Source organism: Ovis canadensis, chromosome X (assembly GCF_042477335.2).
Source record: "Ovis canadensis isolate MfBH-ARS-UI-01 breed Bighorn chromosome X, ARS-UI_OviCan_v2, whole genome shotgun sequence".
NCBI lineage: Eukaryota > Metazoa > Chordata > Mammalia > Artiodactyla > Bovidae > Ovis > Ovis canadensis.
In genome coordinates this window covers 1722755-1745727 of record NC_091727.1, presented here as the reverse complement: position 1 = coordinate 1745727, position 22973 = coordinate 1722755, and the positions used below count along the sequence as shown (strand labels likewise).

Genomic DNA, 22973 nt, shown 5'->3' with positions numbered 1-22973 from the left:
TCAGGATAGCACTTGAAAGTAGGTGAAAGTGAACGTGTTAGTTGCTGAGTCGTGTCTGACTCTCTGCGACCCCGTGGACTGGAGCGCAGCAGGCTCCTCTGTCCATGGGATTCTCCAGGCAAGGAGACTGGAGTGGGTTGCCATTCCCTTCCCCAGGGGAATCTTCCCAACTCAGGGAATGGAACCCGGGTCTCCTGCATTGGCAGGTGGGTTCCTTATCATCTGAGTTAGCTGGCAAGCTCTGTATCAGTTGAATTCTGTTTATTTTAAAATTTCTTATATATATACTTTTTTTTTTTACATATACATGTATTTCTTCTTTTTCAAATTCTTTTCCCATATAGGTTATAAGAGAGTACTCAGTAGAGTTCCCTGTGCTCTATGTTGGGTCCTTGTGGGTTGAACTGATTTACAAAACAGAAGCTCACTTTAGATTGTGAGTCTGGGCCCTGTAGTTTTTTCTTCATCATGAAATGTTTTGTCTGATGGTGAGGTCCTGTGGCAAAGTACCAGGAAACGGAGACCCACTTTTGTTTCTGGGCTGAATCTCTTTTCAAATTGTGAACGAGATTGGGCTAGTTCTCTGGAACATGGAGAACCCACCTTTTAAAAAAAAAATTGTTTCCATTTTCTTTATGTGGCATTCTCACTCCGTAGAATTCAGGCTTGTGGGTCTTTGCAATAAGAATGTGAAAGGAATCTTTGGCTTCTTTTGTGCCACCGTTGTTGTTAGTTAAGATGACAAATGGTACCCAGGTGTTTTGAAAATTTAACAAAATCTGGACTTCCCTGGCACTCCGATGGGTAAGACTCCATCCTTCCAATGATGCAGGTTCAATCCTTGCTTGGGGAAATAAGATCTCTTGTGCCACACAGGGCAAGCAAAAGATAAGAAAGAGTAAACATTTACAGAAGTAACCAAATCCTCTGTTTCATTTCACGCCAGTCACAGGGTGATCTGAGCCTGCCTGGGACACACAGTGGCCCCCATGCCAACCCGAGGAAGCATCTATCTTCTTGGAGTAAGGGTGCTTCCGCATTTGGATACGCCCGGATGTGTATAAAGAGATTGCACAGCTGTTGACGTCCGTGGCCCTGGAATTATTTAATCTACTGGAAAATCGGCTGCACAGTAGGACTCTTTGAACTTTCGTTTGGTTGGAGGTTTTCTTCTTTTTAGCCTCGTGTGTTCCTACTGGAATATCTTGGTTTCGTTTTTTTTTTTTTTTCCTCCGTCACAGACTTGACTTTTTAAGTTTGAGCTGAACTTCTTCAGATATGACCACAAACTGTGTGTGTGTGTGTGTGTGTGTGTGTGTGTGTGTGCGTCTGCTCGTGTCTGTGTATAAAAAAAGGCGGTATGCTTGGAGCACAGAAATTGTGGAGTGATGTACATTTTCTTACTTTCCAGAGGTTATATTTATGTTTCAGATTTTTTTTTTTTTAATGAATCTTCTCTTGCTGGACAAAATTTTTAAAGTTACGATATATGTATTTTTTCTTATCTTACATGCATTTTATGGTTAAATCCCATGATGGTCTGTATCCCTGTGTCTGGTAGCCTGAGGTCTTGAAACCAGAAGGCAGAGGGAGGAGATGTGAGTTTGAATTTTAGTCCCAAGACTAGCCACTGAGTGCGAATGTTTTTCAAGGACTTTTGTCTGTGGCATTAAAAAAAATTTTCAGACTCTGTAGGGAGATGGCGAGCTATTCGTATTCCGGGTTCAATCCCTGGACCAAATGGGCATCTCCCGATACAGAAGCGTCTCTTCTCAGCGTTGGCTCGAGGAATTCAACGCACGTGTGTTTCTTTTCCCCTTTGGTTTTGGGAAAAGCAAGGAACGGAAGGGATACGATGGAACCGTTTGAACCTTCCTTGTTTCTGCGTGGTTTTCTCTCTCCTCATCCGTTCGCTGTGCTTCTGGTTTCACAGACCTGCCCGGCCTGTGCCGGACAAGCCTGCGATGAGCTTTGTTTTCCCTTTGGACCCGAGGGCTGGGTGAGGACCGTGAACTCTGTCGATCCCGAAAGCCAGGTGCCGAGCGTGTCGGCCTGAGCCAGTGTTGCTGTTTGAGTTCGTGTCTTCCCAGAAGCAGGACGTGGTCAGAGGTGCTTCGCATCCTCATTCATTGCCGTCTTTACCCTCTTTCTCTTCTGCTTTCTGATTCTAACCTTTGCTGTGGAGAAAAGCCTAAATGGGACTCAGCTGGAAAGACAAGAGTGGCTCCAACCCGTTGTGTAGAATCCGGTCGTAGGGTCCAACCATGCCCTAGCCTGCGGAGGTCTGTGCATTTAAGCACTCAGTTCTAGAGCCTTCAGTGGCTGCCGGGGATCAGTCAATAGACCTCCCAGCCCTCTCCTGACCCCCAAGTCCTGCCTCCTCCCTTCTCCTGCCCAGAAAGGTGCCGTTCCTTGGACTGCAGGGTTGCAGGCAGAGTGGGTCCTCGGGTCGTATTGCTATAAAGGCTTGGGTGCGCCCTCAGCGTTCAGCTCCTCAGGTCTCTGCAACTCAGGTATTCTGGGCTCACCTGCCGACACTGGTTTCTTTGCTGTGCTGGGCCAGAAAGGTGCGTCTTTCCAGCTTTTGCTTCCCTCGCTTGTGTAGGCACATCTAGGGGGTGTGGAGAGCTGATGTTTGGGAAAAGTAGACTGTTTTTTTTTTTTAACGTAGCACAAATGTCAAAGGACATACATGTATGGATCAGATTTGACCATTTGCACCGTGAAGAACGGATGCTTTTGAACGGTGGTGTTGGAAAAGACTCTTGAGAGTCCCCTGGACTGCAAGGAGATCCATCCAGTCCATCCTAAAGGAGATCTGTCCTGGGTGTTCATTGGAAGGACTGATGCTGAAGCTGAAGCTCCAATACTTTGGCCACCTCATGCGAAGAGCTGACTCATTGGAAAACACCCTGATGCTGGGAAAGATTGAAGACGGGAGGAGAAGGGGACGACAGAGGATGAGATGGCTGGATGGCATCACCGACTCAATGGATATGCATTTGAGCAAGCTCTGAGAGTTGGTGATGGACAGGGAGGCCTGGCGTGCTGCAGTCTCTGGGTCAGAAAAAGACACAAGGGAAGTTGCGGCTGAGCAACAGCAACGGCTGGGCCAGAAGACAAGGGCTGTGTGTGCTTGAAGGAGATGTGAAGAGAAACAACACCGATGGAAGCTTTGAGCCGAAGGCGCTGAATCACCCCCTTCTCATAAATGACCTCATCTTCAAAGAGCAGTCCGTTCCGTAGGTGAGAGTGAGTCCAAGGTTGAATAAAACAAACCTTACAATGGGCAGCTCATTAAAAATTTACTTTCAAAGGGTGCACTTGGATAAATGTTCCCAGAGAACTGTTATTTTGAGTCTGTACTTTTCCATCACCACGCTCTTTGGATTAGATGGTGAGCCACCTAGGTCTACAAACTTTATCATGCCATTTCTGAACTATTACGTCATTGAATGTTAGAAGGTTGAATGAGCAGCGTGAACCTGCACAGAGATACAGACCCCACGAGGAAAAGCATTAAGTCTTGTGTCCTCTGACTATAAAAATAAATGAGTATTATTTGGAGCCTTATGCTTAAGAAAATACAAAATAAATGAAACACCTTTCTTGAACACAGTACAAAAATTGTAAATACACATGTTGATCCCGATGCATAGTTTTTTGGCTTCATTCTTCCTCTCTAGGATGTAATTTATGAGATGAAAATAGCACAAGAACGCACGAAAATGCGTTGCCTTAATTTTGAAGAACTATGCAGGGAAAACAAAGGTTCAGATACCGTGGATGGCTCGCTTCTGTATAAAAGCATGGTCGTTGACCAGCAGCCATGGAAAGCCAGCTGGAAAGGAAGAGGAATTCCAACACTGCCAGGCGGGGTTCACCTCACCTTTGACATCCCTGGCGCCCATGTAGTCAGGGAAAGCATTATGTGCTGGTGGCTGGGCCGTAAATTAAACGGTCTGACGTCATGCAACGCTGGGCGTGATCAAAATGAGTCTTAAACACATGGACGGCTCACCGCATACAACCGGAAAATCGTTCACTCCCTGGAGGCATTCTGTGATGTTCGCGTCTTGGATCCAAAGTAATCAGGGTGTGCAAGGCTTTGAAAAACGTTCACCGCCACCGTGACGACATTCCGAACCGGAAAAGGATCTGTTTTTTGTTTGCTGCCGTCTGACAAGCTGGCAATATCTCCTTAAGTGACAGTAACTCTTGAAAAAGTCTTGGGACTCCCCCGCCAACCTCTCCCTGGTGGCCTAGTGGTTAAGACTTCACCTTCCATTGTTGAGGGGAGGTGATGTGAGTTTAATCCCTGGTGGGGGGAGCTAAGATGCCACTGCCTTAGAGTTAGAAAGCCGAAAATATGAAACTGAAGCAATGTCGCAAATTCAGTAAAGACTTTAAAAATGGTCCTTATTCCACGCTCCCACCCGCCCCCCCGCCAAAAAAAAAAACTCATAAAGTCTTTAGGAAATGCATTGATTTCAAGAGGTGGATTGGGGTGTGTCTTGTTTTCCTCGGGGAAAAATAAAGCCAGCCTGGTTTGAGAGCCATCCGTAAAACTCACGAGGAGATAAAATGCTAGCCGGTCATAACGGCATATTGCCCGTGGACATGGCAGTTGGGATATCCCGCTCAGGAGACGTGTATCATTGGCCGGCAATGGGGAAAAAAAAACCAACAAACCATGATTTCTGCTGTCGATTTGTCAAAATATGCAAAGGAGAAAAAACCCCGATAACCGGCGTGCATGTCACACCATCATGATGCTTTAAAACTCCTCATAGTCTTGCTCCTCGAGCAGGTCTGGCATCCCCTGTTTTTCACCGTCTTGGGAGATGTTTGCCCTCCTTCTCTATCTGCATTTCAGGACCAGCCTGCCACCCATCCGAGTCACCGGCTGCGCCAAGCAGCTGAGTCTTATGACTTGCCTTTGCCGTTTCTGCCTACGACCTACGTTGCCTCTCGATGGGAAACCAGTTTTAGCTGTGAGACTGGGCTCCATCCTGTTCATGCAGGTCCCCAACGCCCTGCTCTGCAGGCACCGAGGGCCACCCCCGCTTGGGTGAGCCCTGCAGACTGTAATCACTCCCCATCGTAACCACAGAATCCTCGCTGCAGCTTCAGGAGCAGGGAAGAGTGGAAATTTTTTTTTTTTTTGATCCCCAGCCCTCTTGATTTTGCCTCACAGAATTGACAGCATTGTGCAAGCCTTTTGATCACTCCCAGTGGAGATTTGAAACGAGATGCCCGTGTTCTTTTTTTTCCGGTGGTCCATCTGCCTGGCGTGTGTTCTGTCCCTGCTGAGACATTGGGTATACTGTACGCTTCTTTATCTGTTTTTGACTAATCAGTTCAACTTGCGTGGGCATTGCTGACTCACCAAGAGCAAAGAGAAAACCCACCTGTATGATTGTCTTAAATAATATATTTGAGTCTGTGTGTGTGTGTCTGTGTCTTGGTGGAGGTTGAGCGGTGGGCCGATGCGTCCACCAGGCATCATGTTTTCATACCGAGCTTGTTCCTGGTGACCCCGTGTGGTCACCACCAAACGCAATCCTGGATAATCAAAAAGGAAATATTCTGGAACTGGTTCCTCTAAGTTATTGTGTCTGGAAATGTCTTCTGTTGATATTCTCTTTGCTTGCTCTCCCATGGTGGACTCGTGTCTTATTTAAATAGAACTCATGGCACGTGTGTGTGTTTTTTTTTCTTGCAACTGGGATCAGAAGGGTTTCTGCTCACCAGCCGCCTTTCCTGGCTCCCCGAGATGCTTTCTCCGGCTCTGCAGGGCGGTCGGAGGTTCCTTCTTTCTCAAGGGATGAAGCATCCAGGGCTGGTGTGCCACCTTCCTGCCCAAGTCATACTGGGAGCCCCGCCCTGATCGTCTCAGCTTCTCATGCGGTTTAAAAACGAAAAAAAAAAAAAAAGCCTGTATCTACACCTCTCCATTCCTTGCACAATGAAAATCACTGTGATTTGTGTGTATATATATATACACACACACACCCTGGGAAGATTTTACTGCTGTCTAATTTATGGAATGATACTGTTGATTCCAGGTTTGTTTAATAAAACTTTGTATCTTTTAAGATAAAAGTCTGACTCTGGTTTGTTCCTGTGGTCATGGGAAAAGCTATAGCTTCTCTGCTTTCATCTAGCCCTGAGTGGCAATCTTTTCTTTTTAAATTTGTATGTTTTGCTGAGATGTAAGTGGCCACAGAATTATCTTTGTTTCAGGTTTACGACATAAGTCATTCTATATATGTATATAAAGCAAAACAAACAAAAAAACACTCTAATACATCTTGGTAACATCCATCCCCTGACATAGTTAGAGATAAATGTTTTTCTTGTGCTGAGATCTTTCACATTCTGCTCCTTTAAAACAAGCTGTAAGTATATGATACACCACTATATCACACACTGGCCAGCATTTTTGGCATTTCCCATGCAGTGAGCAAGAGCAGCCTCAGGCAATGTGTAAAACGGAGGGGTGTGGCTGTGTTGAAATAAAGTTTTATTTATAAACGGAGGCTGGGGGGCCGGGTTTGCCAGCCTCTCATCTGGTGGCCTGTGGTGTCTTGACTAAGTCACCTTTGCGGCTTGTTCAAAGTGTTCCTTCATCATTGTCATTACAAAAATATTTTAAAATTTCCTTCTCACTCACTCACATATCTTGGCTTGACACCCAACTTTCCAAGTCCCCTTCGAAGTTTGGTTTAAAAAAAAAAGAAAAAAAATCCTGCCTTTCTCACTGTAAGTCAAACCCATGTGTGATTTATAACACTTGAATCGCATCGTTGCAGCTGAGTATCAGACTTCACAGCGCTTCCCTGATGGCTCAGACGGGAAAGAACCTGCCTGGGATGCAGGAAACATGGGTCTTATCTCTCTGTTGGCAAGATCTCCTGGAGAGGGGAATGGCATCCCACTCTAGTATTCTTGCCTGGAGAAGCCCGTGGGCAGGGGAGCCTGGTGGGGCTACAGTCCACGGGGTCACAAAGAGTTGAACATGACTGAGGCACTCAGTACACACAGAACCCTTGATAACCACCGTTTCACTCTTTTTTGTTTTAATTAGCCTTTTTAGATTCCACGTATAAATGAGGTCATACAATATTTGTGTCTCTCTCTCTGTCTAACTTATTTCACTTAGCATAATACCCTCCAGGTCCGTTTCCGTTGCCTAAAACTGGCAGGATTTCCTTTTTATGGCCGAGTAGTATTCCATGCTATGTACCTTCCGCGTCTTCTTATCTGTGCATCTCTGTACAGATACTGAGATTGTCTCCGTATCTTGGATGTTGCGAGTCATGCTGCGGAGAAACGCGGCTCCAGATATCTCTTTGCCAATGGGAATCAAACCCACCATGAGATGTTAACTCACACCCGTCAGAATGGCTTTTATCCCCAAAGACGAGAGATGACAAACGGTGGTGACCGTGTGGAGAAAAGAAAAACAGTTATTTCTAACTATGTAAGGGGATGGATGTTACCAAGATGTATTAGAGTGTTTTTTTGTTTGTTTTGCTTTATATACATATATAGAATGACTTATGTTGTAAACCTGAGACAAAGGTAATTATGTTGTAAACCTGAAACAAAGATAATTCTGTGGTCACTTACATCTCAGCACCGTGGGTGGGAATGTAAGACTGCTGCAGCCAGGCTGCAAAACGGCGTGGAGGGGCCTCAAACAGTAAAACTGGAAGTCCTTGTCCTCAGTCGTGTCCGACTCTCTGTGACCCCAGGGACAGCAGCCCGCTGGGCTCCTCTGTCCACGGGATTCTCCAGGCAAGAACGCTGGAGTGGGTTGGCATTTCCTTCTCCAGGGGAGTCAAGAACTACCATGAGATTCAGCAATTCTACTCCTGGGCGGACGCTATGATTTAACGTTTAAAAAATAGTTATTTTCTCCTCCCCCTGTCTCCCTTAAAGGTAGTGAAATGGAGGCTGAGAAAGACTTAAGTTGGTCACGCAAAGTCTCATAGTTCATAAATCGTGGTGCTGAGATTCAAACTCCCATCTGATCCGTGCTCATTCCATTGTACCACACGACATCATAATAAAAATGCTAGGATCGTCGTTGAAGAAATGAAGAAGTAGGTTCTCTGTATTCAGCATTGGCTGACGAAGACCCCCAGTCAGTGTATTGATACGGAAAATTGGACGCTTTGGTTTGCCTTAAGACAAAAAGCCCTGAACTACTTGAACCCCGGCCCGTCAACCCTGTTGAGAGTCACATTTATTACCAGCAAATTGCCTTCCAACAATACAGACCAGAGGCTGCTTTAGAAACTTGTGAAGCTACAAGTTCAGATAAACTTAAAAATTTTTTTTTAAATTGGAGAACTGAACTGACCTGATAGTTGAGTTACAAAGTTGCAGTAGTTTTGGGTGTATAGCAGAGTGAATCAGTTATACATGTATCCACTCTGTGTGTGTGTGTGTGTGTGTGTGTGTGTGTAGCAGAGTTAAGTCTGAAAAGTGACTGAGAAACCTTCTGACATAGACATCAGAAGGGGGATGGAGAGTTGCCCCTCCCTTGCTACTGTTAGCACGGGAGTTATACACTTTTTAAAGTTACAATAAAGCAATAGAACGGTTATTACAATAAAGCAAAAGAACGTCTCAAGGTTGTTAAAAAATTTTAGCCGACCCACTCGCACGCTTTACCTTTTAAGATGAGAGGGTTGGAGCTTATCAATAGAAAGATCTTACCGGAGCCACTCCCATAATACACATTCTGAGCTATCAGGATCAGTCAGAAGGTTCTCAGGAAGGAGAAACTGCCCTCAAGCAGGATACACCGTGGGTATATAATCCTTAAGTGAAAGTGAAGTCGCTCAGTCGTGTCCGACTCTTTGCGACCCCGTGGACTGTAGCCCCCCAGGCTCCTGCGTCCATGGGATTCTCCGGGCAAGAGTACTGGAGTGGGTTGCCATTTCCTGCTCCAGGGGATCTTCCTGACCCAGGGATCGAACCCAGGTCTCCCACATTGCAGGTAGACGCTTTAACCTCTGCACCACCAGGGACTGTATTCTTAAATTCAAGAATACAGTCTCTCAGAAAACCTCCTGTAGCCACTGAAAGTGAAGATATAATCCTCAGTGCAGAATTAAACTGACTTGTTTGTTGTGTGACCGTTAGTTCCGGGCTTAGAGAAAAAAAACGTTCTATGTGACTGATTAAGGAGTGTAGGCAACGAAAGGCGTTTGTTCTTTCCTCCTCCTTGAGAATTCCAGAGCCCTGTCTCGTCTTCCGAAGCCCCAGACCCGTCTCCTTCTTGGGGACCCCTGACCCCTTTCTCCTCCTCAGAGAACCCCAGACTTCTCAATCTGCCTAGGAATTGACTCTCTCAATCCTCCCTTTTCTTTTAAGAGAATGACGTTGCCAAGGGAAAGGGGTGTCGTTTTCAACTGCTTCCTGCTGTTGAGGGGTGTCGTCCCTAAATTCTTGAGGCAACATACTCTCTTGACCCTCATGTTGAGGGTCTCTGATCCAGGGACCCCAAGATGATAAGTTGAAGGAGGTTGTGGCCCTCGAAGGAGCCTGGACAACCACTTGTGACTTCCAAGCTTTCAAACGGTTACAAACCAACATTATACAGTTACAGATGTAAGGCAAAATAGTCTTTAAGCCAAGTTAAAACATAACCAAAATTAAAACTTGTATTATGTCCATAGTTAAGGTACAATATGTTATACCAGCCCATCTTAGGATTGTTGATGTCATCATGGAGTTGAGGAAAGTTCTTTCCTTGAAGCCGAGAAACCCACGATGGGATGCCTTCAATTGGTGCTGCTGTTGCTAAGTCGCTTCAGTTAAGTCCGACTCAGTGCGACCCCATAGACAGCAGCCCACCAGGCTCCCCCGTCCCTGGGATTCTCCAGGCAAGAACGCTGGAGTGGGTTGCCATTTCCTTCTCCAATGCGTGAAAGTGAAGTCACTGAGCCATGCCCAACTCTCAGCGACCCCATGGACCACCAGGCTCCTCTGTCCATGGGATTTTCCAGGCAAGAGTACTGGAGTGGGATGCCATTGCCTTCTCTTCAATTGATGGGGCAGTTGCAAAAGCTGAAAGCTGAGTCACATAGTTAATTTTAAGGCTTCAGGATCTATGACAATATCTGCTCAAGAAAGCATTCTGTCATACAGACAGTCCCTTCTTAGGAACAGTTTGAGCCCTCGTTAAAACTACGGGTGAAACTTGAAGGCAACTGTCTTGTGTTTCCTGAGTTAGCTTACGCAGACGCCTCTTGATAATGTAATCAGCCTCTTTAGCTTTTCCTGAAGATTGGAGTCTCCAGGAACAGTGTAAATGATATTCTATTCCTAGAGGTTTTGACACCCCTTGAGTTACAGTAGCTTTAGAGGTGGAACATTGTTGCTCTAAACTTTAGTGTTTAAGATCCCACTTCCATCATAAGAAGTCAGTATGGTTAAGATTTTCCTCATTAGTAAATTTAGGAACTTTCAGTACAGTTCAGTTGAGTTCAGTCCAGTCGCTCAAAACAATAGTAGCAATTCCCCTTAAGCAATGTGGCTGTAGCCTTTTTTTCAGTAACAAACAAGCTAAACTCTGATCCTATGGGCAAGCTGAAAGCAGGATCTTGAAAGACAGCAGTTTGAAGAGGCTTGAAAGCCTTTTGAGTCTGGGGGCCAAACCACTTTGTGTTTGGACCTGCTGAGTCTCCGTTATAAGTTTATACAAAGGCCGTGCAAGTTCCCCATAACCTGGAATGCAAATGAGGCAATAACCTATAATGGCCAAGAATCCTCTCAATTGTCTTAAAAGTCATAGGTGGAGGGTGAATTAGTATAGGTTCAACTCTAGAAAGCAAGCTTCAAATCAACGACTAAAAAATATTTGGCTCATTCAGGAATTTCAGACAGTAAAGTATAAGGATTAGACCCTACTTATTCATGTATCTTGAATGAGGCTCCATTTATCAACTGACTTTTTTACACCTCAGATAGGAGTGTTGTAGGGACTGTCGCAGGGAATTAACAGCCCCTGTTCCTTTAAATTTCAGTGATGGTTTTAACCCTTCCCTAACACTTCAGGCTTTAATGGATACTGTTTTTGATGTGAAAATAAAAACAAAAGAAGAAAGAAAAATGAAGTCACTGAGTTGTGTCCAACTCTTTGCGACCCTGTGGACACCAGGCTTCTCCATCCGTGGGATTTTCTAGGCAACAGTACTGGAGTGGCTTGCCGTTTCCTTCTCCAGGGAACTTCCCGACCCAGGGATCGAACCTAGGTCTCCCACATTATAGACAGACGCTTTCCGTCTGAGCCACCACTGATCTTAGCCAGAAGGCCGAGAAGCGATGAGAAATAGGTGAGGGTCATTGAACTGAATGTGTATATGATTAAACTTTTAAAATTAAGCTTCTTATTTTCTGTTGTTCAGTTCAGTCGCTCAGTCGTGTCCGACTTTTTGCGACTTCATGAAGCGCAGCACGCCAGGCCTCCCTGTCCATCACCATCTCCCGGAGTTCACACAAATTCATGTCCATTAAGTCAGTGATGCCATCCAACCATCTCATCCTCTGTCGTCCCCTTCTCCTCCTGCCTTCAGTCTTTCCCAGCATCAGGGTCTTTTCCAATGAGTCAGTTCTTTGCATCAGGTGGCCAAAGGATTGGGGTTTCAGCGTCAACATCAGTACTTCCAATGAACACCCAGGACTGATCCCCTTCAGTATGGACTGGTTGGATCTCCTTGCAGTCCAAGGGATTCTCAAGAGTCTTCTCCAACACCACAGTTCAAAAGCGTCAATTCTTCGGCTCTTAGCTTTCTTTATAGTCCAACTCTCACATCCATACATGACCACTGGAAAAACCACAGCCTTGACTAGATGGACCTTTGTTGACACACTAACGTTTCTGCTTTTTAATATGCTGTCTAGGTTGGTCATAACCTTCCTTCCAAGGAGTAACCGTCTTTTAATTTCATGGCTGCAGTCACCATCTGCAGTGATTTTGGAGCCCCCGAAAATAAAGTCTGACACTATTTCCACTGTTTTCCCATCTATTTGCCATGAAGTGATGGGACCGGATGCCATGATCTTTGTTTTCTGAATGTTAAGTCTTAAGCCAACTTTTTTCACTCTCCTCTTTCACTTTCATCAAGAGGCTCTTTAGTTCTTCTTTGCTTTCTGCCATAAGGGTGGTGTCATCTGCATATCTGAGGTTATTGATACTTCTCCCAGCAATCTTGATTCCAGCTTGTGCGTCTTCCAGCCCAGCGTTTCTCATGATGTACTCTACATAGAAGTTAAATAAGCAGGGTGACAATATACAGCCTTGACATACTCCTCCTATTTGGAACCAGTCTGTTGATCCATGTCCAGTTCTAACTGTTGTTTCCTGACCTGCATACAGGTTTCTCAAGAGGCAGGTCAGGTGGTCTGGTATTCCCATCTCTTCAGAATTTTCCACACTTTATTGTGATCCACACAGTCAAAGGCTTTGGCATAGTCAATAAAGCAGAAATAGATGTTTTTCTGGAGCTCTCTTGCTTTTTCCACGATCCACCGGATGTTGGTAATTTGATCTCTGGTTCCTCAGCCTTTTCTAAAGCCAGCTTGAACATCAGGGAGTTCACGGTTGACGTATTGCTGAAGCCTGGCTTGGAGAATTTTGAACATCACTTTACTAGCCTGTGAGATGAGTGCAATTGTGCGGTAGTTTGAGCATTCTTTGGCATTGCCTTTCTTTGGAATTGGAATGAACACTGACCTTTTCCAGATTTGCTGGCATATTGGGTGCAGCACTTTCACAGCATCATCTTCCAGGATTTGAAATAGCTCAACTGGAATTGGGGTGTAGCCAATTAACTATATTTTGATAGTTTTAGGTGGATAGCAAAGGGACTCAGCGACACATACACATGGATCCATTCTCCCGCAGCTCCCCTCCCATCCAGGCTGCCATATGACATTGAGCAGAGTTCCCTGTGCTGGACAGCAGGTCCTTGCTGGTTCTCCATGTTAAACACAGCAGTGTGTCCATGTCCATCCCACACTCCATGACTATCCCTTCCCCCATCCTTCCCCCTGGTGACCATAAGGTTATTACAGAGTACTGAGCAGAGTTCCCTGTGCTGCCCAGCAGGTCCTTGCTGGTTCTCCATGTTAAATACAGCAGTGTGTCCATGTCCATCCCACACTCCCTGACTATCTCTTCCCCCCTTCTTCCCCCCAATAACCATAAGTTCATTCTCTAAGTCTGTGAGTCTGTTTTGTAAATAAGCTCATTTGTATAATTTCTTTTTAGATTCTGCATAGTATTTACAGTATTTCTGTTTCTCTGTCTGAAAATGTCCTAGTTATTTTATTTATTTATTTTTTGCTTATTTCTAGTTAAAATTACCTGAAGTGTTCCTACGATTTAAGGAAAGAATCGGTAAGGAACACATCACGAGATCTACCCTCAATAAAGTGTTGAGTGTTAACTGTTCTGTTGTTGTTCAGCCGGTTAGTTGTGACCATCTCTTTGCAACCCCGTGGACTGCAGCACGCGAGGCTTCCCTGCCCTTCACTGTCTCCCGGCGCTCACTCCCGGCGCTCATGTCCATTGAGTTGGTGATACCTTCCAACCATCTCATCCTCTGTTACCCCCTTCTTCTGCCCAGTGTCAATCACGGTGTTTTCTAATGAGCTGGCTCTTCACATCAGGCGGCCGAAGTGTTGGAGCTTCAGCATCAGTCCTTCCAGTGGATATTCAGGGTTTGATTTCCTTTAGGATGGACTGTTGTTACGTATAGATGTTACTGAACACAAGTTTATGTGCCTGACGGGTAGTGAGGTGAAACAAACTAAAAAATGTCCGACTTTGGAGCAGAGAAGCGTTTTATTGCAGGGCCGAGCAAGGAGGCGAGTAGCTTGTGGTCAAAAAAGCCCCCTAACTCCTGGAATGGTGTCAGCAAAGCACTTTTAAAGGCAGGAGGAGGGAGAGTGTGCTTACTTGTTGCAAAATTCTTGGTGGTGGAATCCTTCCTTCTTGCAGCTGTCCGCAGTGGGTCAGGGCCCCCAGGTTCCTGTAAACCTCCAAGGGGGACAAATGTTATGGTCTGTTTTGCAACTTTTTATCTCTTTAGGAATGGAAAACTGTTACACTCTGAAAGTCAAGAGCCTTGAGGAGGTGCTACTATGTATATTTCAGGCTAGAGACAGAGTTGGTTTACAGAAGGTGCAGAGAGAGCCCGAGAAAGCCGAGGAAACACCAGAGTTAAAAAAGAACATTTAATATGGAATCAGGTCTGCCTCTTCCGTGCTCCATAGACTGGCGTGTTGGCCAGCAGCTCTTGAGGATGCATTGTACTCAGAACTGAAACCTTATACCCGTCAAACAGTGAGTGACCCATTCTGCCCTCCTCCTCCCCGCCCCCCCCCCATTCCCCTCTACCCACTGACCCTGGCAAGCACCGCTGGGGCCGGGTTTCACATTTCCCCAGAAACCTTTTTCAGTTCTCAAGAACATCGCGGAGAATAGACTCCAGCTTTTGGTATCTGGGTTACAAAGGTCTGGCTTGGAGCCGGCTGCAAATTCAGCGTTTACGGTTCCCCTGGGGTGGGGGGGGGGGCGGGGGGGCGTGTCTTGGAAAGCCACTGGCTTAACAATCATTCGTCCTCATGAATCAGAGTCTGTGTGCAGGCTGTCTAAGAGGAAGGTGTGGGGACATGGCGGGGAGAGTGGGGAAGAAATCCAGAAAAGGCAGCGCTTTTTAAATGATGTCATTCCAGTAAGTGAGGGAGGAACAAAGAATAGTTTGGCCCAATGAGGTCTGAATTCTGGCACTTCTTGTCCACTGGGCTTATTTTTGTCCACGTGGAGAATCTCGGCCCAGACGCCTGAAAGGCATAGGATTCAGTTCTCGCAGAGTACATCCTGATACCCAGGAGCTCTGCATTTCCCGGTGGCCAGATGTTCAGCTCCTCGGCTTTTTTTTTCTTGGAATTTCTTGTCCTTTCCTGCTACCCCTGAGGAAGGGGGCCTCTGGCATCCTAACAGTGAGAATTTTATGCTGTTTTTCAGAATGTCATTGTAAAGAGAACTGGCGCTCTTGTCAGTTCAGTTCAGTCGCTCAGTCATGTCCGACTCTTTGCGACCCCATGGACGGCAGCACACCAGGCTTCCCTGTCCATCACCAACTCCCGAAGCTTGCTCAGACTGACGTCCGTCGAGTCCGTGATGCCATCCAGCCATCTCCTCTTTTTGTCGTCCTCTTTCTCAGAGAGCCCTTAATTTGTGCTTTCCAGACCTCTCACTGTGGTCACGGTGAGACACCGCTTTGGCACATTTGGCAGAACTGTTCCAGACACTCGCACGGACCTTGGTCCGTGTTTGTGGCAACGCTCTACGTGACTGCTCCAAATCCTTTTCTCTTCCCACATAAACTCCAAGCTCTGCATTTCCAGTTTTTACCAGAATGGTTGGGAGGGGCTCAAAGAATGCTGCGGGCTTCCCCGGGTGGCGCTGGTGGTCAAGAACCTGCCTGCAAATGCTGGTCAGGAAGATCCCCTGGAGGAGGGCATGGCAACCCACTCCAGTATTTCTTGCCTGGAGAATCCCACGGATGGAGGAGCCTGGCGGGCTGCGGTTCATGGAGCTGCTAAAGAGTCAGACACGATTTTGGCAGCTTAGCACGCATGCAGAAGAGAACCATGGGTCTCTTTTCCAGCACATCTGTGCATTAAAAACGTGATGATCCTTTTCTTCTCTTCATGCCCGTTCTCCATGACACACACCAGTCATCTCTGCATTTTAGAGCCTGTTTATGACCGTGCTGTCTTTGTGGGGGAGTCATGGTTTTCTCCAGCCTGTATTCACAATCTCTCAACATTTGTACTTTGACCAAAAGTTGGTCCAGAGTTGCTTTTCTTTTCTTTTTCTTTGGGGGGGGGGGGTGCGGTTAGTTATTTTTTTTTCCTTCTTTTACAACCGTTAGGTCAAAATTGCCAGGGCCGTCGTCTGCGGCCGTTAATGTTTTACGACCTGCTCTGGGATACCGGTTGGATGGATTTGCCTTCCTTACGGTGGTGGAAGGTCTTTGTCAGCTCTTGGCGGCCAGGGACGAGGCAGCCAGCCCTCCAGGAGAGGCCGCCAGGGCTCACTGAAGATCTGTGCAGAGCTTGGAGTGCTGCGTGCCCGAGAGGGTTCTCCTTTCTTTTTTTTTTTTTTAATTAATTTTTACTGGGATATATAGTGGCTTTACGACGCTGTGTTAGTTACTGTCTGCTGTATGGCAGAGCAAGTCAGCTGTGCGTATTCATATGTTCCCTCTCTTTTCTGGATTCCCTTCCCATTTACGTCATCACAGAGCATTGAGTCGAGTTCTCTGTGCTAAACAGTAGGTTCTCATTACTTACGTATTTTATACATAGTAGGTGATATGAGGCTTCCCTGATAGCTCGGTTCATAAAGAATCCGCCTGCAATTCAGGAGACCCTGGTTCAATTCCTGGGTTGGGAAGATCCCCTGGAGAAGGGACAGGCCACCCACTCCAGTATTCTTGGGCTTCCCTGGTGGCTCAGCTGGTAAAGAATCCGCCTGCAATGTGGGAGACCTGGGTTCGATCCTTCAGTTAGGGAGATCCCCCTGGAGAAGGGAAAGGCCACCCCCTCCAGTGGCCTGGAGAATCCCATGGACAGAGGAGCCTGGCCGGCTACAGTCCACGGGGTCACAAAGAGACACAACTGAGTGACTGAACAAGGACATATATATACATATTTTTTCTCGAAATATTTATGTATCTTTATGTATCTCTGCATGCATGTGACAACATACATAATTCTAAAAAAATTAAACTTCATCAAATTTAGCTTTTCTCACACTTGGGTGTTGCTTAGGATTTCATCCAGATTTTATGCTGAACGTGTTTTCTGGCTTTATTTATTTTTACATCAAAATGCTGAAGCCTTTGTCATTTATTGATAGGTGAAGCATGGTAGGGATATTTTTTTTTAATGAATGGCTTTTCCCAGTCCATTCATTAAATAGTCCATCTTTTCCCTGTTGAGTAAGGAACCAACTTTTTCCACATTGAGTTCAGTTCAGTTCAGTCGCTCAGTCATGTCCGACTCTTTGCGACCCCATGAATTGCAGCACGCCAGGCCTCCCTGTCCATCACCAACTCCCGGAGTTCGCTCAGATTCATGTCCATCGAGTCGGTGATGCCATCTAGCCATCTCATCCTCGGTCGTCCCCTTCTCCTCCTGCCCTTAATCCCTCCCAGCATCAGCGTCTTTTCCAATAAGTCACCTCTTCTCATGAGGTGGCCAAAGTACTGGAGTTTCAGCTTCGGCATCATTCCTTGCAAAGAAATCCCAGGGCCGATCTCCTTCAGAATGGACTGGTTGGATCTCCTTGCAGTCCAAGGGACCCTCAAGAGTCTTCTCCAACACCACATTATAGCTTCCCAAAGTATTTAAGTCTGTGTATTTGGTTCCACGAGTCTGTCTGTAGTCTGTACGCTTAACAAATCTGAGAGTTCATTTCTCTTTGCTCAAATGGAGTCCTGTTTTGGAGCAAATTTTTTTTTTTTTTTTGAAATTACATTTAAGTTTATTCAACATAAGATTCATAGGTTGCTGTCATTTTAAAGGTAGCCTACATTTCACACACAAAACCGTATTTTCTTATGGTTGAATGTAAGTATATGTCTGTTTTTTCCCCTTAAGGGGAAGGAAAATGTGTATTGACTAATTTTGGGTACATTATGAGATAGTCTGTTATTCGTAAAAGAAAGTCATTATAGTAAAAACCAATTTAATTAATGAAAGTGCAGTTCCCTCAGTCATGTTCAACTATTTGTGATCCCATGGAGTATAGCCCGCCAGGCCCCTCTGTCCATGGAATTCTACAGGCAAGAATCCTGGAGTGGGTTGCCATTTACTTCTCCACTGGGGCAAAAATTTTTAAAGAAATCATTAAAAGTCACCCTTCACTGTTTCGTCAACTTCTGAACTTGGCAAATGATCCCATGGAAAGGAGCTTTCTTGTTATTTTAGGTTATTAATGCCACATAAAACTTGTATTAATTTTATTATTATTATTTTTTATTATCAGCACCCACTTTAAGCTTTTTACAGTCCATGAACGGCATTTGAATACACGTGAGCAGATGTAGGTCTAAGCTATTTCTACAGCCTGTGAAAGTCAGCTAGCAGATGTTTTCAGGCATGTTATTGCTGTTCCTGCTGATTGTTCGGAACAGTGGAGCTTACGGTGTATTCTGTTCTGTGTTGAGACTATTCCTGTTCCCGAATTGACTCTTCTGTTTTCCGTTGACCTGAAAGCTGCCCATGGGAGGCAGCCGCCTCCTAAACTGACATGGAAGGCCTTGGGTCTTGTGGTTTGGTTTCCGAAGCTCTCAGCAAACTCAAGAGTGTTTCCTGGAAGCCGCCTGCGAGTTTCAGTCCTCATTTATTTTTCCGTCAGTCCCCACCATCTGCCGCACCCTGATCACATTTAGAAAACCATGCGGTGGCTTTCCAGGCGTAAGGAAACCCATAAATCCTTCTCCCGACGTAAGAATTCTGGGTTCTCTTGAGAACCGAGAATACAGGATCCTACCACAGGGGTGTTACTGAAGTCAGGCTCACTGATCAAAACACACTACTCAAGAGGTACGTGTTGGTTGGGAGGAAACTTTGCTTTATTTTGCATGCTGGCCATCTGGGAGAGAAAGCGGACTCAAGTCCAAAAGCCATCTTCCCCTCTGCCCAGCAGTGGACAAGAACTTTTGAAGGGGAGTTTCGGGGCGGGGGGGCCACAGGCGGAGGTAGGGGGCTCCTTGCAGAAACAGCATAGTCAGCTCCAACAGTCATCCTGAAATCGGTCATCAGTGGCCAAACCAGTGTCGTCTTGATTGTTACAGGTACGGTTAATCAGGACTTGTTGCCTTTGAACTGTGGTGTTGGGGAAGATTCTTGAGCGTCCCTTGGACTGCAGGGAGCACTAACCAGTCCATCCTAAAGGAAATCAACCCTGAATATTCATTGGAAGGACTGAGGCTGAAACTCTCATCCTTTGGCCACCTGATGCAAAGAACTGACCCGCTGGAAAAGACCCTGATGCTGGGAAAGATTGAAGGTGGGAGGAGAAGGGGGCGACAGAGGATGAGATGGTTGGATGGCATCGCTGGCTCGATGGACATGAGTTTGAGCAAGCTCTGGGAGATGGTGATGGACAGGAAATCCTGGCGTGGTGCAGTCCATGGGGTGGCAGAGAGTCGGACAGGACTGATCAGCAAAAACAATCTTCAGTTCCAGGATTGGTCTGAGTTCCCCAACCAGAGATCGAAGCTGGGCTCTTGGCAGCAAAATCACGAGGGTCCTAACCACTGGACTGCCAGGAAATTCCCTTGGTGGGCATTTAGGACAATTCGTATTTTTCTCTCCAGTGTTTCCTAGTTTACTTTTTACATTTTATACAACTTTCAAAGGTTATACTCCACTTGCAGTTGTTTCAGAATATTGGCTACGTTTCCTGGGACGCACACGCATCTCACCTGTCTTTCCTGTGGTATACAATGTATATCCTTGTAGCTTATGCAGTGGACACGTGGTAACTTGCGCCTCTGAGGCCCTTCCTGCTACGTTGCCCCGCCCCTTCCTTCTCCCCACTGGTCACCGCTAGTGTCTGCTCTGTACCTCTGAGTCGGCTTCTTTCCTCTTCTGTTCATGGTCTTATGGTTCTTAGATCCCACATATCAGTCAGTTCAGTGGCTCAGTTGTGTCTGACTCTTTGCAGCCCCCGTGGACCACAGCATACCAGGCTTCCCTGTCCATCACCGCCTCCTGGACTTTACTCAAACCCATGTCCGTCCGTCAAGTCGGTGAGGCCATCCAACCATCTCATCCTCTGTCGCCTCCTTCTCCTCCTGCTTTCAATCTTTCCCAGCATCAGGGTCTTTTGCAATGAGTCAGCTCTTCTCATCAGGTGGCCAAAGGATTGGAGTTTCAGCTTCAGCATCAGCCCTTCTGATGAATATTCAGGACCGATCTCCTTTAGGATGGACTGGGTTGGATCTCCTTGCAGTTCAGGGGACTCTCGTTTGTGCCTCATTTCATTCAGTACAGTGTCCTGCAAGTCACTGATGTCCTTTCTTTTCTTTTTTTTTTTTGGGGGGGGGGGTTCTCTTTCATTTGTCTCTGTGATACTGAATTGTCTTTCCCGTTTATCCATTCTTACGGATATCTGTTACTCAGTCTCTGTATGTGTGGCTCAGTTTCCACACCATCTAACGTCCTGTCCTCTGTTCTGTGATCCTGTCTTCTGCTGTGCGTGTGTGCATGTGCTCAGTCACGGCTTAACTCTTTTTGGAACCCATGGGCTCGACAGCCCGCCAGGCTCCTCTGTCCATGGGGATTCTCCAGGCAAGAAGACTGGAGTGGGTTGCCGCTTCCTCCTCGGTGATGTACATGTTTAGAAGAACCGCACTGCCCATCTGTAACATATTATTTTGTTCGTGTGGCTTTTCAAATGGGTGGAAAGCCCTCTGCCCTTTCCGCTAATTATCTTTTCTTAATAACTGATGTATGCAAGACATATGATAAGGAAGGGATTCCAGACAGTTGGAGTTTTCTTGCCACGGGCGTACATGACTTATTTTCAACAACGGCAACAAAAATTTCTCTGTGGTGCAGTTGCCGTGGAGCTTCAGCTCTTTGACGCTTTTGTATCAAGCATACTGAGAAATAGCCTAGCAACCAAAACAAGAAAAAAAAGTGGCCTTAGAAGTAATCATACAGTTAGGGTGGGATTTGAAAATAAATCAGAGTGTAACCAATATACAGGATAAACTTCAAGAGTTAAAAAACTTGGTGGAAGCCCTGTATTTTGAGGGAAGATTTCCAAGCCATATTGGTATATCAAAAAGCAGCTTGCAGATTAATGACCGCACTGTTCTTCATTGGTTTGGGGGTGACAGGGATGTGTTTTGGGAAACTACACATTTTTCAGCATCTTCATGGGCGGTGGGGGCGTCCCTGATAGCTCAGTTGGTAAAGAATTCATCTGCAATGCAGGAGACTCCGGTTCAATCCCTGGGTCAGGAAGATCCCCTGGGGAAGGCATAGGCTACCCGCTCCAGTATTCTTGCCTGGAGGATCCCGTGGACTACGGTTCCTGCCGTCACAAAGATGGTCGGACACAACTGAGCGCCTCTCACTTCCCTGGTGGCTCAATGGTGGAGAATCCGCCTGCGACGCAGAAGACGTGGGTTCCATCCCTGGGTGGGGAAGATCCGCTGGAGGAGGGCATGGCAACCCACTCCAGTATTGCCTGGAGAATCCCATGGACAGAGCAGCGTGGTGGGCTCAGTAGCGCTTGGAGTCGCAAGAGTCAGACATGAGTTATAGACTGGAAACGAAACAACAAAATGTGTCTCTAGACCCAAATCCGTAGGGAAGATGTAGCAAGAGAGACGTGGAGCGAGGGGAACGTTAAAGGCGATCGTAAACAGAAACGTTCGGCTTATTCCCTTTCATGCCTCTGTGGCTTGAGTTTGGAAAGCAAACCCCACATTAAAATACGCCCGCCAGAATTTATACCGCCGTAGCCTTCGAAGGGCCTGTTTTCACGTCCCTGTCTTGCTCTGGCGGATCCGTTTCTGTTGGCACGTAGCATTCCCAGCGTGCAGCCCTGCTGGTGCGCGGTCATCGCCCAAGAGTAGATAACCATTCTTGATACAGCGTTTTCCTCGCCTTTTAGCTTGAGTGTCTTTGGCTTTACTTGGAGGATAATGGCTTTGCAATATGGTGTCGCCTTCTGCCGTGCGCCAGCATGCATCCGCCGCAGGTAGGCACAGGTCCCTGCCCTCTTGAGCCCCCTCCCACCGCCCTGCCCACCGCAGCGCTCTGGGTGGTCACAGAGCCCCCCTGGTCTGAGGCGCACAGCAAACGCCACTGGCTGTCTCTCTCGCACACAGTCCCGTGTGCGTTGACATGCCGCTGTCTGGATTCGGCCCACCCTCTCCTTCCCCCGGCGGGTCCTGTTGTCTGCATCTGCGTCTCCCACGGCTGCCCCATGGAGAGATCTGTGCCATCCGTGCACACTTTCCAGACTCTTTCTTGAAGTCCAGTTGCTTTCCGATTGGGTCGCGTTTTTCCGTGAAGCCTCCCTTTGCATTGAAATATCCCCCGCCTTCAGCGGCTCCTTCACCACGACCCTGACAGGCACTCTCTCTCTCTCTCTCTCTCTCTCTCCCCCTCTCTCTCTCTCTCTCTACCCCTCTCTCTCTCTCTCTCTCTCTCTCTCTCTCTCTCTCTCTCGGACTTGGATTGAGGGCTCCTCCTTTCTCGGATCGAAAGCTTCTCCCAGGAAGATATCACATCCTTCTCAGCCGTGTGGCCCCTGCCTCGTGCTGGGAACCCCTTGTGCGTTCTGACTGGTTTTGTTCGGTGTTAGCGGAGCTGAGCTGAACACCTACTTTTTTTTTTTTTTTACAACCCTGTCATCTCAGGGAGTGGGTGGGTGCGGAGGTTGAGAGACGCACATGTGTTAGGCATTATAATCATGCATGCGCAAAGAAATTTTTTTTAAAAAAGGGATAAATTACAATCCTTAAAAATAGGCATCGGACCCCTTTTCAATCAGAATAATAGGAAAATGACTATTATTAAAAATTTCAGTCCAAATAATGACAGATTCCACGTAAGAGGAGACGGTTTGCAACCCGCTTATTACAAATTGTCGAGGGTGGGGAGTGATTCCATTCTGAGTTTTGCCTCACGAAAGAGAGAATTATTATTATAGGTTTTATGATTTTTAATTTTTTTTATGGGGCCATCAGATCTCAAGTCTGGTCATTATTTCATAAATGCCTCTTGCCCAGACCGTCGTAGGATCTGTTTAGAGGTTACAGTGTGGTCTCTGTGGCATGTGAGACACGTCGCCTGTTTCAATTTATTTCTGAAAATTCTGAAACTCTAAGGCATCGTATATTTCTGAA

At 46.4% G+C, this 22973-nt stretch overlaps 1 protein-coding gene across 2 annotated transcripts in view; it reads left to right on the top strand.

Annotated features, from left to right (window-relative positions):
• LOC138929702 (cAMP-dependent protein kinase catalytic subunit PRKX-like) overlaps nt 1–6105 on the top strand; it is a 61592-nt gene extending 55487 nt beyond the window's left edge. For both annotated transcript variants that reach the window (XM_070291334.1, XM_069573492.1), the window contains one exon: nt 947–6105. The gene's annotated coding sequence lies outside the window, so the exon portion shown is untranslated. The remainder of the gene's footprint in view (nt 1–946) is intronic.
• The last annotated feature ends 16868 nt before the right edge of the window (nt 6106–22973 follow it).